Here is a 17328-nt window from a genome sequence, read left to right as displayed (position 1 = left end):
GCTGCGGCCTACGTAAGCTGTGTATGAAGGTATGAAGTGTAACTCGTGCTAGGAAGTTGACCGGTGGTCCTTTAGATGGAAACTTTAGGCTAGGACTCTCCCAATACCACCTCGTCAGGGTATGGGAACGTGACAGTATTAGCTTAATACTAGGAACACAAGGAAACATGGTTTACCTGCAGTGGTTTGAGGTCAGCTGTGCAGAGAACCCAGGATGCTGCTTTCCCCAAGAGAGGGGAGAATGAAGAAAAGAATAAGGGCCAGGCATACCTTTTCATTCATGCAGACTAAAACCACGTAACAATGCCCTCAACCTTCTGCTACTTGTCAAGGAGCCTGAGGTTTAAACTAGCTGTTGTGCAGCCACCACAGGGCCGATAGAAAACGTATCGAGCCTCCTGTGGGTCACGTCTTGCAGGTAGTGGGCTGTGAAGGTCGTTTGACTCTTACAAACCCCTGCTTGTAAAACCTGCGTCACTGAGTAATTCTTTTTGAATGCCAGAGACGTAGCAATGCCTCTGACATCATGTGCTCTAGGGAGACGTGACGGAGGAGGGTCGGGATTCAGGGAATGATGGATAACCCTGCAAATCCACGCTGAGATTGTATTCTTAGTGACCCTCCTCTTCGTCCTTCCCATGCTCACAAACAATGCTTGCACCCGAAGACGAATTGCAGCTGTTCTCTTAAGCTAGAGCCTCAGATTCCTTACTGGGCACAGTAGGAGATGGTCTGGGTCATCTGTTACAGAACGGAGACTCGAAATCCGGAAAGAGTCGAACCGAGGGTCCGGCAATCCTGGATTTTGAGTCTTAGCAACAAACTCAGGGACGAATCTGAACGTTACCTCTCCCCATCCCCTTGAATGGGCGATGTCATACGAGAGACCATTAAGTTCGCTAACTCGCTTGGCCGAGGCCAAAGCAAGTAGGAACACAGTCTTCCAAGTCAGGTGGCGATCAGAAGCCTGGCGTAATGGTTCGAAAGGAGGTCTCTTAAGAGACCTGAGGACTCGAACCACGTTCCATGGAGGTCTCACTTCCGACTGAGGGCAGGTAAGTTCATAACTTCGTATGAGTAGAGAAAGTTCCAGCGAAGAGGAAATGTCCATTCCTTTGAGCCTGAAGGCAAGACTTAAGGCTGAGCGATAGCCTTTCACTGCCGAGACTGAAAGGCGCATTTCTTCCCGCAAATACACGAGAAACTCAGCTATTGCTGGTATATGGCATCGAGTGGAGAGATACCCCTTCCACGACACCAACCATAGAAGACTCTTCACTTTGCCTGGTAGACCCCTGCGGATGACTTTCGCAGGTGTCGAGACATCCTTTTAGCAACTAGTTGCGAAAAGCCTCTCTCTGTGAGGAGACGCTGGATAGTCTCCAGGCGTGAAGCCGCAGCGATGCTACGGCTTTGTGGAAGATGTTGGCATGTGGTTGTCTGAGTAGCTCATGTCGAGGAGGAAGTTCTCTCGGGAGTTCCGTCAGGAGCTGCAGAAGGTCCGGGAACCACTCTGCATGATGCCATAGCGGAGCTATCAAGATCATCGAAAGGTTGACCGATATTCTGGTCTGGTTGAGTACCCTTCTCATCAGACAGAACCGTGGAAAGGCGTAAACGTCGATGTTGTCCCACCGTTGTTGGAAGGCATCTTGCCAGAGTTCCTTGGGGTCTGGGACTGGGGAGCAGTACAGCAGAAGCTTGAAATTCAAAGCTGTCGCGAACAGATCCACCGTCGGGACTTTGTTGGCTACTAGACGATCCAAAGACCACTCGGTACTTACTATCTGAGATACCCTGTTCAGACTGTCGGCGAGCAAATTCCTCTTGCCTGGAATGAAGCGAGCTGATAGTGGAATCGAGTGGACTTCGGTCCATCTCAGTATCTCTACTGCAAGATGGGATAGCTGGTCTGAAAAGGTACCTCCCTGCTTGTTGATGTAAGCCACTACCGTAGTGTTGTCGCACATCACCACCACGGAGTGACCCGCCAGGTATTGTTGGAACTGTTGAAGTGCCAAGTATATGGCCTTAATTTCTAGCAGGTTTATGTGGAGGCACTTTTCGGATTCTGACCAGAGGCCTGAGGTCCTGTGGTTCAGAACATGCCCCCCCCCCACCCCCCTTTTTTTTGAGGCGTCCGAGAACAGCATCAAATCCGGGAGGAGGACAAGAAGATCCACTCCCTTTCGCAGGTTTTCGTCCGTCACCCACCACTGAAGGTCCGTCCGTTCCGCAGGACCCATAGGGACCAAGACGTACGGGGAATCGTGTCCTTGATTCCACCGGGACTTTAGTCGCCATTGAAGGGATCTCATCCTGAGGCGACCATTTGGAACTGGACCGGCCAGTGAAGAAAGGTGACCTAGGAGACGTAACCACAATTGGGCTGGGAGTTCTTCTCGTCTGAGGAAAGGATCTGCGACCCTCCTCAGCCTTGCTATCCTGTCGTCTGATGGGAAGGCTTTGTGGAGATTGGTGTCCAAGATCATGCCTAGATATACCAGTCGCTGAGTTGGAAGCAGAGAAGACTTCTCGAGATTTACCACGATCCCTAGATCTTGGCAAAGTCCCAGAAGCTTGTCTCGGTGTCAAAGAAGGGTCGACTCCGAGTCTGCCAGGATCAGCCAGTCGTCCAGATAACGGAGGAGACGGATGCCGATCCTGTGTGCCCACGAAGATATCAGGGTGAACACTCTGGTGAATACCTGAGGTGCTGTGGAGAGACCGAAACACAGCACCTTGAACTGGTAAATCTTGTCGTCTAGGCTGAATCTTAAGTACTTCCTTGAAGACGGATGGATTGGGATCTGGAAGTACGCATCCTTCAGGTCCAGTGTACACATGAAGTCTTGTGGTCTCACCGCAAGTCTGACCGTGTCCACCGTCTCCATGCTGGACGGGGTTTGTTTGACAAACCTGTTCAGGGCTGAGAGGTCGATGACTGGTCTCCAGCCTCCAGACGCCTTCTTTACAAGAAAGAGTCGACTGAAGAAGCCTGGGGAACCGTCGACGACCTCCTGGAGAGCGCCCTTCTTTAACATGGTCTCGACTTCTGCCCGTAGGGCTTGCCCCCTTGCCGATCCCATGGCAAAGGAGCTCAACGACACTGGATCCACTGTCAGGGGAGGTAGAGATGTTATGAACGGGACGCGATATCCCTGACTGATTACGGAAATCGTCCAGGAATCAGCCCCGAGTTGCTGCCACCTGTCTGCACAACTTTGAAGGCATCCCCCCACTGGTGGACATGCAGGAGGATTGCCAATTCTAGCGTTTGCGGCCTCGGCTACTCCCTCTAGGATTCTTGCCTCCCCTGGAGGACTTTTTGCCTTTCTTGTCTTTGACAGGAAAGGGCTTCGACATCGTTGTCTTTGCTGCCACAGCCGGTTTCATCGTCTTGGACGGGCGAGGTTGTTGAGGTGCCGGAGGTTTATAGGGCTTCGATGTAAGAGCCCTATGAAGGAGGGAGTCCTGGTTGGACTTCCGCCAGCTCTCAGCTGCCTGTTCCACGTATTTAGGCTCAAACAAATTCTTCCCCAAAATGGAAGAATGTCTGAGCCTGCTGACCTCGACGGTTGGGACCTTCGTGTGGAACCTCTCTGCCACCGCATCACGTCGTTTCAGGATCGAATTGGCCCACAAGTTCGAGACTTGGTGGCCCAAAAACTCAATGGTGCGGGTGCCCGAGAGGAGGAAGGTCTCCAGGCCCTTCCTGTTGCTCTCCTTAGACAGGTCTTCTGATCGCAACAGGATGCCAAGAGACCCCAGCCAGATGTCTAGCCACGAAGTAGCCTGCATGGCACACTTCGCAACCTTCTCCTGGCTTAGGATCTCTGTCGCCGAGAAAGTCACTTGCCGGCTAGAGTGTCTCTCAAGAGGGACTCCCTTGGTAAGCTCTTCCACAGGGGTGCAAGGGAAGAGCTAAACAAGACTCCTCCATGATCTCAAAGAACCTCCTCTGGTGGATACGAGGAGGAAGGATGAGCTTATTGCCAGCAGTGGAACGGATGGAGGAGGCAAGCTCGGAGAGCTGGTCCTCAACCTTATCCCTGGCACTCTTCACCCCTTGGGACCAGGGCAAAGCTGCACTGGCCTTAGTGGGCTTCTGAGTGCCAAAGACTCGGTCCAGGACCGTGTCCTTGCCCTCTCGAGGAGGAATCTCAGGATCAGGAAACCTGTTGAGATGCCTCATCAGGGTCAGAACCTGCCAGAAGGCATGCTCTGACTCCTGTGGCTCCCCTCCTGGAGAACTGGCAGCAAAGTCTCCCGTCCCCCAGTGAACTCCCCGAGGGGGAGAATCACCTGCAGGAGAGACCGTTGGACTTAGCTCCTCCCTTGAAGGATGTTCGGAGGGGGGAACTAAGCCTTCTGCGGCATCAGGAACCAAAGCAGGGGTTTGACCTAACTCGTCGAAAGCCCCTGCCACAACAACGTCGACAATAGACAGAGGATCAACCTCTGCTACAGCCGGCGACTGTTTGACAGCAGCCCCCAACCTGATTATGTCAAACAGGGCTTCCTTGGAGGGCGAACCCTTAAGCCCCAAGGAAGCTCAAAGCTGTAACAAATCATCATTAGCAACATTGTTATCAGAGATATCCTCCCCCGGGGGAGGAGGAGGAGCTGCCTCGCTATGGGAGGCAACTCCCTCTCCCGAACCCCGAGGTCGGTCAACATAAGTACGGCCTACGCTACCACTCGACGGCCTCTCAGAAGAGACCAATCGAGTGAGAGCTTCGGAAGAGACCAATCGAGTGAGAGCTTCGGAGGAGGTTCGGGCTACGGAAGAAGAGTCCTTGGAAATTTCCTTCTTCAAGGAAACCCTTAAAGGAGAAATATCCCGCTTGGACTACTACTTCCAGCGCCGAGAAAACCTCTCCCACTGGGAGGTAGACCACTCCCTACACAATTTATCTCTGTCACACCGTTGGCCCCTGCAAAAAGGACATAAGGTGTGAGGGTCCGTTTCGACCGCCGACATAAATGTACCACAAGGGCGGTCAGGTAATCCAGGACACTTCCGCATAGTAGAGGCCAACTTCCAAGCACACTGAAAAGAAAAAGCAAAACAAGATCAAAGGCCGTCAATAAGCGAGGGTGGGAGCAGACACGTCTGTTCATCACCAGAGCCAAAACCAAAGTGAGCTAGTCACAGGTGTGTGAGGGGGGGAGATGTAGCTAGATACCCCTCCCTAACCCCTCGCTAACTAGCGAGGGGGTAGTAAACCCTCGTTAAAATTCTAATGGCTCGTCATTTCAGCTACGCGAAAGTAATACCCATATTAAATAGTGTGGTTTGTATTTCGGTTACGGAACAAATCCAGTTATACGTGAGGTGGCCTGATGGGTTGTGGGAGCCATGGTGAAGGGTATAGAGGCCAGGACGTGAGAGGATTCCATGCCATTGTGTGCTCTAAGCCGGTTCTGTGTTCCTTTATATTGCAATTGTAGGATTTTCTTAGTTTCACTGTAAATTTGTTTACAGTACAGTATTCCTTCTCGTTTACGTTGTGTATCTTATAAAAATGCAGAAGCTTTTGCATGTTTTAAAAAGCGCCTCTTCAGCAGAAGAATAAAAATATACAATATAAAATATATACAACGTATATATCACTGATATCATTTACGTCAAAGTAAACTTGTGTATCACCCACAAACAGTTCTAACTTTATTCCATATCTCTGTAATACTAACCAACTAAATAAATACGAATTATGAATGTACTATTCTCAAAATTTAGTACTGGATCATTTTAGCGTAAATTTGTAGCAGACAGAAACCCCACAAGTTACTGTAGGCAGTAAAAGTTACATGACTGGTCTGAACAGTGACCCTAAAACAAAATATTTTCGTAGCTCTTTATTAACTAATATTCTACCACCAAACTGATAAATGTGGGCATTGACGTAATATCAACGACCATACCTTCCAAATACTTATTGAGCAATTCTTGTTACAACCCATAACACTGTGCCAGGTATGTCCATGGATATTTAGTCTAAGTCTGTCTGTCTTCAGGGATTTCCCAAAGCAGTGATTGCATTAATCCTTTGCCAATAGCTCTTGTGATACACACATGATTTTAGGTGTGTCAACACTGACACCTCCAACTCGTCACAGGAGAAAGCCCACATATTAACACTGACTTATATCTATATTTCAAATATAGCTACGTATTCAATGAGTTCAATCTAGACACGAGAAAATGAGAATTGAAATGCTGAACATATCAATAAATGTTGGCACCAAATAGTTATTAAATTTGCACAACAGTAGAATAGTGATAATATGCAGGTAATTTCTGCAATATATCAATAATTGGCAGCTGGTTTATGTACCAAGCCTAACATTGCAAAGTTTGCATCACATTTCCAGAAGTGTTGACTCCTTCAACTTAGTGAATAGTGCTACCACAAGTTACAGCTATTAAAAGGAGCCAAAATCCTAGATGCAGAAGACAAAATTGTACAGTATTTAGATTTACGGAATAGAAGATTTAATGTTAAATTCGACATCAAACTGATTTTAAAACCTATTTTGTGTCTCCCAGTCTACTAATAGCACTGACCGAGTGATTCTCAAAAATAGACCCTAAGAAGGGTTGGTATTAGTGTGGAAGTCCAATACTTTGAAAAGTGACCTTACCTGTAAATATTGTTGGAGTGCTCTACTCATGAATTTGGGTACATAGGCATGTGCTGGGGCCTGTCTGGCCACTCGGTGTTTGTACTTTCTACGAACAGCATCTGGAAATAAATACGTAATTAGGATCAAAACTCAAGTGAAAACCATATTAAGATTTTGTAACCCATATCACCACAATTTACATAAGGACTCATGAATAGATTACAAACGAATCTTGTGGGTTCTGTAATTCACAGAAGCTTTTTGTGCGGGTGGGATCAAGACAACAGTATTCAAATTAAGTTACAAGACTCTGGTTACAGGTTACAGTTTCAACAAACTGGAGAATTCAACAATAAGGAAATCTGGGACCAAGAAAACAGTATTCAAAGTAAGTTACAAGACTCTGGTTACATGTTACAGTATCAACAGAATGGAGAATTCAACAATAAGTTAATCTACATTTGGGTAACCGATCTTTATACGGTAATTTCTTCAGACTCTATTTCATGGAACACTTTAATTAACAGCCGGCTTGCTTCTTGAACTTGGCATAAAACTTTCGATACAAGATTGAAAAACAAGGTCTTGTAATTAGGGTCAAATCCTAGGTCATTCGTCACTGATAAAGTGGAGTTACTGAGACATGGGGAACTTGCTTTGGATATAGGATTTAGGATCTTGTTTCTAAAGGATAAAGGGGTTTTCCATCCTAAGAAACACCCTGCTAAGACACCCCCCCCCCCCACAAAATACCTTGCTAATACAATCCCCTTTTACTCTCATGAAACACTTTGCTCAGATACTATAAAAAAAACACATTTCTAAGATCCCCCCCCCCCAAAAAAAAAACCTTGCTAATACACGCTCTTTTACCTGCCCCCTCCCCCAAAAAAACTATATTGCTAATACTGTACACCCTCTTTTAATCCAAGAAACACCTTCGAAAGATACCCCCCAACAAAACATCCTGCAAATACACCCACTTTCACCACTCTCCGATAAACACTGCTAAGACACCCCCACATAACACCTTCCTAATACTCCCTCTTTTACCCACCCCCCCAAACATATTGCTAGTACTGTACACCATATTTTACCCCCAAGAAACACCTTCGAAAGACACCCCCCCAACAAGACACCTTGCTAATACCACTCTCTGATACACACTGCTAAGACACCACCTCAAAGCACCTTGCTAATACTCTCTCTTTTACAACCCCCCCCCCCCAAACATATTGCTAATACTGTACACCCTCTTTTACCTCAAAGAAACACCTTCGAAATATAGCCTCCACCCAACAAAACACTTTGATAATAGACCACCTTTTAGCCACAAGAAACTCCTTTCCAAGATCCCCCCCCCCTAATAGACCACCTTTTAGCCACAAGAAACTCCTTTCCAAGATCCCCCCCCCTCTAAAAAAAAAAAAAAAAAAAAAAAAAAAAAAAAAAAAAAAAAAAAAAACTAATACACCCCTTTTTATCCCCCAAGAAATAGCTTGCTAAGACAGTTGAAAATCCAAGAAATTTACGTAAAATAAAACTGCTTCAGAGAGAGAGAGAGAGAGAGAGAGAGAGAGAGACTAAAGTTCAATAACTCAAAAAGAAAATTAAATGGCATCAATAATAATTCTTGAAACCTTATGGGAAAAGGGAAAAAATTAAGAGCTAAAAATCATTCTGTAATTACAAACGAAAAAATGATAAAAAAACCTAATAAATAAATATGATTTTTCAAATAAAGCTTGAAAAATACCACATTTCGTATTAACACAAATTTAATAAAAGATGCAAAAAATAATGATTTGCATATTTTGGAATACTGTAGAGAGAAATATGGTAAATTTTTAGTTTCAGCCAAATTTGGAAAAATGCAATAAAAATATATTTGTTGCATCAGAAATAGTGTAGAAAGGTAGATATATATATATATATATATATATATATATATATATATATATATATATATATATATATATATATGTATATATATATATATATATATATATATATATATATATATATATATATATATATATATATATGTATATATATATATATATATATATATATATATATATATATATATGTATATATATATATATGTATATATATATATATATGTATATATATATATGTATATGTATATATATATATATATATATATATATATATATATATATATATTGGAGACTTGCACCTTACACACAGCATTCAAAATAACCTTATTTCAGTTACTATATAGAAGCTAACAGAAATAGTCATAGCATTACAAAACAAAGGCGAAGCCATTTTTGTGATACTGACTAACCTACTTCAAGGGTTAACCCAAATACCGAAAATATGGGTTGTTAATAAACCTGCCACGCCCCCTTTTCTGTATCAGACTATCCCGAAACTGTATAATTATTATTATTATTATTACTACTAGCTAAACTACAACCCTAGTTGGAAAAGCAGGATGCTATACGCCTAAGGGCTCCAACAGGAAAAAATAGCCCAGTGAGGAAAGGAAGTAAGGATATTAACTTTAAATATTTCTGCTTACTTCGTTCTCAAAGGAAAAAATGCAAGATGTTTAAAAAAAAATCGTTCGTGAAAAAGGAAACTTCTAAGACAAAAATAAAAAAGACGATTTTTGGCGAGATCGTTTTTAACCAAAAAAAAAAAATAATAATAATAACAGGACATATGAGCCTCGTATGTTGTTATTACCAAGAATTCCATAAAAAAAAATTAATAACCGAATGACCAAATTGGATCCAACATGTTAATGAATTGTCACAACAATAAATAAATCGCACGAGTTAATCACACCAGTAATCAATAAATTTCTAACAAGTAATTAATAAATGATATCAGTAACTAAATTACATGCATCGATAACTACACTGAACACGTATGTAATTATAACATTAAATGTAACAGTAATATATAAACTATATCAGACTCTAATGAATTAATTATATCGGTAACTACTGAATTAGCGAAACACCGTACGAAAGTCGCACACAAGGCCAAAAAAAATGTCAATTACGTAAGTAAACGGAAAACCTCGGTTAGTTAAACAGTTCGCCTGTTACATAATGAATTAATATAGAATTCCTCTATTCGCGTACTTAATTAGAATAGTATTTAAGAATTTAAATTATGCGAAATACTTTGTAAACTCACTCACCCACCTGTCATATCAAAATGTCGGGTAGTAGCCTAGTAGGTACCATACCGTCTTGCCTACCTATTACTCAGCGTAATTTTCTATCGATAATTATTACCGTGTTTACCTTAATATAAAATAGACAATATGGTTTCAATAACCATATAAATAACGGAAAATAAGTAAATGACTGTATACTTACATCATAATAATAGAATTTCTATTAACTTCTAGGGAGGAAATTTCTACTAACCTTTACTTGTCCGTGGCTTCTGAAAAAATGCACGGAAAATCAAGGGATTTAGCCTTAGCCAATCAGAGCAGGGTTGCCAGATTGGCCTTTTTTCAGGCCAAACACTTCAAAATTTGGCTTTTTCTTAAATTGGTTGGCCGTTAGCAATATCATAAAAAGAAAGTTTGGCCTAAATGTTATATTTTTGGCTATGTTTTATTAATGGGTTGGCCTTTTAAAGCTTCTGTTGATCAGAAGTTGGGCTTTTCTCACTTAAAAACCTGGCAACCCTGAATCAGAGACCTCCACCAAAGTCCCTTTGGATGGATGTCTCCTATTGGCTGAAAATTTCGTCATTTGTCTAGGTGGCTTGGAAGCCTTTCTCCTATTGGTTGGACTCAGTTTCTAGTCTTTTCGACAAAAGGCAGCATTTTTCACAACCGAAAATGGCATTAAATATTGTTATAATTTTATATATTTAAATTGGAAAATGGAAGAATTTAACAATACAGCAAGGAATAATTATATTCAGAAGGAATTTTATCTTGGATAGTTACTAACTGGAAAGCAATTTGATATTAGATAAAATTCTAAACTATAGACTTTTATCTAATATTACTTTGACGTAATTTTAAAATGTCTTCGCGATGCAAAATCAATAATTATAACCTATCGCTAACTCCTGTAATATATATATATATATATATATATATATATATATATATATATATATATATATATATATATATATATATGTGTGTGTGTGTGTGTGTGTGTGACAGGGCTTTCTCTCTCTCTCTCTCTCTCTCTCTCTCTCTCTCTCTCTCTCTCTCTCTCTCTCTCTCTCTCTCTCTCTCAACTAGGAAAATATGCATTAAAAAACGAAAAGTTTAAAATTAGATGGATTAAAATTTAAGAATAACCATAAAAAACCAATAAACGAATAAAGAATGCTTGACTGAATAATAAATAACAAAAATGACAGAAAAACAATGGCTAAAATGAAGAATTGATTATATATACACATACATGTATATATCTCCCCTATATAATAAAGAGCAAGTGTCCGAGTGTATAAGCACACACATACCTGTATACTCTCAAAGAGACATAACGTTGCATTATTCCATAAGTGCATCTGCCATGCTAAAAAAAACTTTATAATGATTATATGAGATAGAATTATCTTTCCACTCCTTTATAATTTCCTTAATAAAAAATAAAAACATTTTAAAAAATTTTTAATTTTTCCTATTTCAAACTTGAGCCATTTAAAAGGGGTTAACTCTAGCGTGAACTGGAGAAGGCCGATTGCGAATTATTGAGGATTCGGCAACCGATATGGTAGCTACGACAAATATGAATTACTTTAAAATTTACTATTTGTTCCGACGCAAAACAAACCTTTGTCAATTAAAAGGCGAGTCTTCCCTAGGAAGGAGGAAGTCCCGTTTGCCCTCAGGCTGGCAACCACCCGGGACGAAGAGGCACAGTCCGGTAAGAGGAAACACGATGCATCAATTCCTGCCATTCCGTGACCCAAAGTGACAAAGTTTAATGAGTTACAGATCAACGTGGTAAGCGTCATTATCAGGGTCTATGGGACTCGATGCAAAGGCTAGTAAATGATAATAGGATTTGTGTTATCCCTTTTACCCCCAAAGGACGTACTGGTACGTTTCACAAAACTCATCCCTTTACCCCCATGGACGCACCGGTACGTCCTTGCAAAAAAATGCTATAAAATTTTTTTTTTTCATATTTTTGATCATTTTTTGAGAAAATTCAGACATTTTCCAAGAGAATGAGACCAACCTGACCTCTCTATGACAAAAATTAAGGCTGTTAGAGCAATTTAAAAAAAATATACTGCAAAATGTGCTGGGGAAAAAATAACCCCTTGGGGGTTAAGGGTTGGAAATTTCCAAAGAGCCTGGGGATAAAAGGGTTAAAAGGGGTCTTCCTTAGGAAGGAGGAAGTCCCGTTTGCCCTCAGGCTGGCAACCACCCGAGACAAAGATGCACAGTCCAGTAAGAGAAACAATGCATCAAGTCCTACCATTCCGTGACCCAAAGTGACAAAGTTTAACCTTTTTACCCCCAAAGGACGTACTGGTACGTTTCACAAAAGCCATCCCTTTACCTGTACCCCCATGGACATACCAGTACGTCCTTGCAAAAAAGTGCTATAAAAAAATTTTTATTTCATATTTTTGATAATTTTTTGAGAAAATTCAGACATTTTCCAAGAGAATGAGACCAACCTGACCTCTCTATGACAAATATTAAGGCTGTTAGAGCAATTTAAAAAAAAATATACTGCAAAATGTGCTGGGGAAAAAAATAACCCCCTGGGGGTTAAGGGTTGGAAATTTCCAAATAGCCGGGGGGTAAAAGGGTTAATGAGTTACAGCCCAACGTGGTGTCATTATCAGGGTCTATGGGACTCAAAGCAAAGGCTAGTAAATGATAATAGGATTTGTGTTAAAAAGCCACGTTCCCATTTGGAAGGAACTTGAGGACAACACTTCTACATACAGTAGAAAAACTACCCATCACTATAGTCAATTTCTTTTAGCGATGCAGATTTGCACAGACTCGCAGCGGTGCCCTTTTAGCTCGGAAAAGTTTCCTGATCGCTGATTGCTTGGACGAGATAATTCTAACCAATCAACGATCAGGAAACTCTTCCAAGCTAAAAGGGCACCGCTGCGAGTCGGTGCAAATCTGCCTCGATAAAAGAAATGGACTATAGTGAGCTCACCTGCGAAAGTGACAGACTAGCTTCAGTATCATACTGGCTATTCCCATTGAAGGGACGATGGTGACGAGAAGAGAGAAAAAAGAAGGCCAGACATTCTACTTTCATACAAAAAACTTAACAACAAAGTGCAAATGCTAAATTACACAATATGCTACTTGTCCTATAACGAGCAAGGATCTATATGAATTGCTGGGCAGCTACCAAAGGGCTAATGGAAAAGGTGTCCTAAGACCTATGTGTGCAATCCTTTGGATAGTGTGCTGTAAATGTGATTTGTCTCTTTAAGGACTCGGGCTGCTTGATGGCTCTTTAAAATATCCAGTGGCAGAAATCCCTCTGACATTGTGTGTCCAAGGAGTCATCCCTAAGAAAGATTCTCCTTAATGCTTATAGCCTTTGAGAATGGTCTCGCAATACCAAAAGGAGATTGCGTTCTTAGAAACTTTCTTTTTCTTTTAGCCTGTGATTGTGAAAAGGTGTTGTAAAGTAGGATGACAATCTCAGATATCCTTCAAGTATAAATGAACAGCCCTTACAGGACAAAGTAACCTAAAATCAGTTGCCTCCCTAAGTGATGAAATTGAGGAGTAAAAACAACAATAATTGACAGATTCTGCATTTCTATGAAAAAATCAGGTACAAAGGAGAACGTCAGCTACCTCCTTCCACCTCCAAGAGTGTGATACCAAAAGCCTAGAGGCTTTGAAGCTGATTTATTCATTTAGAAGACGCCAAAGGTAATAAGAAGACCGTCATAAGGATAAGATCCCTATCAAAGGCCTTCAGTATGGTTCATAAGGTGCCATCTTAAGGGGCCTCAGAACCTTGATAACACTCTAAGATAAGATTGAAGTTTGATTTCCCTATGTGGACAAGACTGTTTGAAGCTCCGAGTCGAACCAAACAGTCCTCACGACGAGCATAGACCTACTCCCATTAACCAAAACATGTGGTTTAAGGCTGAGCGATAGCTTTTCCCTGTGACAACTGACAGAAGTTTCTCCTTCAATAGGAAAACTAAAATGTCTCCTATATCAGGAATAGTGGACTCAAGCAGAGCAGTATACCGTACTGTGATTACACCAATCACAGAAAACTGACCACTTTGCTTGGTAGATTGCTGTGGAGGACTTACGGAGGTTCTCCATCATGAGGCTCAATACTACGCAGTACTCTAGAAGTTTTATTCCAGCTGTTACCAAGTTGTGGAATGATCTTCCTAATCGGGTGGTAGAATCAGTAGAACTTCAAAAGTTCAAAGTTGGAGCAAATGCTTTTTTGTTGACCAGGCAGACATGAGTCTTTTTATAGTTTATATATGACATATTTGTTTTTGACGTTGTTAATAGTTTATATATGACATATCTGTTTTGACATTGTTACTTTTTTTAGAATGATTTATTGTTAATTTGTTCTCTTCATTTATTTATTTCCTTATTCCCTTTCCTCACTGGGCTATTTTTCCCTATTGGAGCCCCTGGGCTTGTAGCATCTTGCTTTTCCAATTAGGGTTGTAGCTTGGATAGTAATAATAACAATATCCTGGAAATTGTTTCGCAACCCGTCTGGAAAACCCTTTCTCTCTGAAAAGATACTGGATAATTTCCACCCATGAAGAGATAGGCAAGTCATTGCATTGTGGTATCTTTTGATGAGTGACTGGTACAGAAAAGAGGGCCAATTGGGAAGCTCTCTTGGGGCCTTTACGAGCATGTCGAGAAGGTCCGGGTATAATCCGCATGAGGCCGTTTCAGTGCAACTAGCATTACCCAAAGTTCCTGAGATAATCTTATCTTGTTTTGAGGACTCATCTTATGAGATAAAACAAGGGAAACGCATAAAAGGGATTTTGACGAAGGAAAAATCTATTTCTGGGGAGAGACCTGTGACGGCCGGTGAAAAGAGTCCTTCTTTACACTTTTCTGATATAAATCTTCCAAATATACCAGAGAAAGATAAAAGCATGGAATGCAGAGGTTACTACCCTCGCGCGAGCACCTCATGGGTGTCGTGTATACATCAGGGGCGTGTGAAAACCACTATTCACAGGCTGTCTTCCATTTAGATAATTCCTTCATCAAAGGGAATGGCCGTAACAAAGGCCCCAGAAACCACACTTGGACCATGCATTCCATGGATGTTGAAAAGCATCTTCCATAATTACTGATGTATCAGGAACTGGAGAGCAATTCACCTCCCGCTTCTTGTTCAGGTGTGTTGCAAACATATCGATGATTGAGGAACCACACAAAGTAAGTAGTTCCCTAGCCACCAGAGGATTCAAAGACTACAGTACTTTGAGCCAGCCATCCAAGCCAGGTGACTCTTCTCCGGAATGAATCGGGCTGTGAAGTGTACTGCCTTGGACATGACTCACCGATGCATTGTCCCTGCTAACTGACAAAGATGGTGAGACTACAGTCGTCGTGTTGTCGCTCACCAACAATACCGAACGACCCTGAAGAGAGTCCGAAAGATGGAGTAACGCTAGGTACACCGCCTTCAATTCTAGATAGTTGATATGGTGAATCATGTCCTCCTGTGACCACAGACCAGAAATATACTAGGTTAGGAGATGTGTTCCCCACCCTTGCCGGGAAACATCAAAGAAAAGGAGAAACTCTGGAGGAGGAGCCTGCAATGGGCATCCATACAACAGGTTCTTTTCTGAAAGCCACCAAGATAGATCTGTCCTGACTCCTGCAACTTGAAATAATGGCGCATCCGTCTTTTGGCACCATTGGGACTGCAGTGCTCAATGAATGGAACACAAGTGCATCCTCCCGAAAGAAACCAACCGTTCTAGGGATGTGAAGTGCCCCGGAAGTCAGCTGCTGTATCACAGCTTGAGTGAGTCCTTCTTTAAGAAGGCTGCTGCGACCTGTTGGAATCGTAGCAGTCTGTGTCCAGATGGACGCACTACTGCTTTTAATGTATCGATACGCATGGCCAAGTACTGAAGACAACAATGAGGATCTAGGACCAACTTCTCAAGGTTTATCCTGATCCCCAAACCTGTACAAAACTCGAGAAGTGTCTCTGTGGTGTAAAGTCCGAGCTTTGGACTGTGTGAATAACAGCCAGCCATAGAGATAACGTAAGTCTGATTCCCATGACATTGAGTCCAGGATGACACTAGAGTGAAGACTTGTGAATACCTTAGGGGCCGTAGACAGGCTGAAGTGAAGGACTCCACAATGAAGAAATAATTTCATGACCTAGGACAGACTGGGATTTGAAAGTACATGTTCATGATTTCTACGGACAACAGGAAGACGTATCCCCAAATTGCTTGTAGAACTGTACTGGGAGTCTCTATCTTGAAACGTGTCTAAAAAACTAAACGGTTCAAGAGAGAAGTCGATGACTGGTCTCCAAGCGCCCATCAACTTTTTGACCAGAAGCAAATTGCTGTAGAAGCATGGAGATCTGTCATGGACTTCCTCTACGGCATTCTTCACCAGCATAGTCTGAATTTCATCCTGTAAGAGTATGTCATTGGTGGACCCTATTAAGTGCAATAATCTGATTGACGGACTCCGAGGAAGGCAACAAGACCTAGAACAAAGGACATCTACTGTTCATGAATCTGGCCCCTTGTCAAACAAATTGACAGGTATCCCCCTAGGTAGCATGAGAAGAATGCCTTCTATAATGGGAACCTCGGTGACCTTGACCCTCCTGTTGGGATGTCCATGGCAATGAAAGGAATGGGATAAGTCACCTTTTCTCCTGCACTGTAGGTGGTTGACCTCTAAAGGAACCTGTTATGCTGTTGAGGTTGCTTAGGCAGGGGGGGGGGTGTCTTGGGCCATATGGGGGTTAAAAAGGAGCCTGTTTGGATGAAGCTGCTCGTCAAAAGAAGGTGGCTTGGCTCGCTTTCCCCTATTTCTAAACTACTGTTGCAACTTCTCCAGGAGAGAACAGATTGGGCATTGCGTCAGCGGGGTGCTACACAAAGTCAATGCATCCTAAGAAACCATTTGATGAACAAACTTGTTAACAACTGCATCTTGACATTTGAGAATGCAATTTCCCCATAGGAAGGAACACTGATGAAAAAGACTCAATGGCCTTGGCTGCCTAACGGATGAATTCTTCAAACTGTTTCCTCTTTTTGGAATTGGAGAGATTTGCCAAAACCGAAAAGTAGGAAACTGTGGTCGACCAGTGGTTTAACCAAGAATATGGTTGCAAGGCCGACATGGCAGCATATTCCAAGTTCGATGTTTCGGCTGCAGAAATGATAGTTTGCTTCTGAGCCAACCTCTCACTGGACATCCCACGGGGCAATGTAGCATGTCTCGATCAATAGGTGACAGATTAGGATGAGCCCCTTCCGTAATGTTGTTTCGAAAAGGCTGAGAGTCATAATTTTGACAACCTCGCAGCTTCAAGTGAGTCCTTAGGTGTAGACACCTGTTGCTTGACCTCTGAATAATATCCACAACTTGTCGAGACCCCAGCATTTCCATTTGGTGCCTAGAGCTATGAGGTTCCAGAAAGAAAGCTCCAAACGGAGCTCTAGGTACATCTCTCAAATTAA

The 17328-nt window shown here is 42.2% G+C and overlaps 1 long non-coding RNA gene across 1 annotated transcript in view; it reads right to left on the bottom strand.

The window, feature by feature from the left end:
- The window catches only part of LOC137617963 (uncharacterized), a 44615-nt gene that overhangs the window by 14231 nt on the left and 13056 nt on the right, over positions 1–17328 (bottom strand). Inside the window, exon 2 of the long non-coding RNA XR_011039713.1 lies at positions 6649–6749. This is a non-coding gene — a long non-coding RNA (uncharacterized lncRNA). The remainder of the gene's footprint in view (positions 1–6648; positions 6750–17328) is intronic.

This window comes from Palaemon carinicauda, chromosome 24 (genome assembly GCF_036898095.1).
Source record: "Palaemon carinicauda isolate YSFRI2023 chromosome 24, ASM3689809v2, whole genome shotgun sequence".
Classification (NCBI taxonomy): Eukaryota; Metazoa; Arthropoda; class Malacostraca; order Decapoda; family Palaemonidae; genus Palaemon; species Palaemon carinicauda.
Note: the sequence above shows the minus strand (reverse complement) of the source record. Positions and strands in the feature narration are given on the sequence as shown.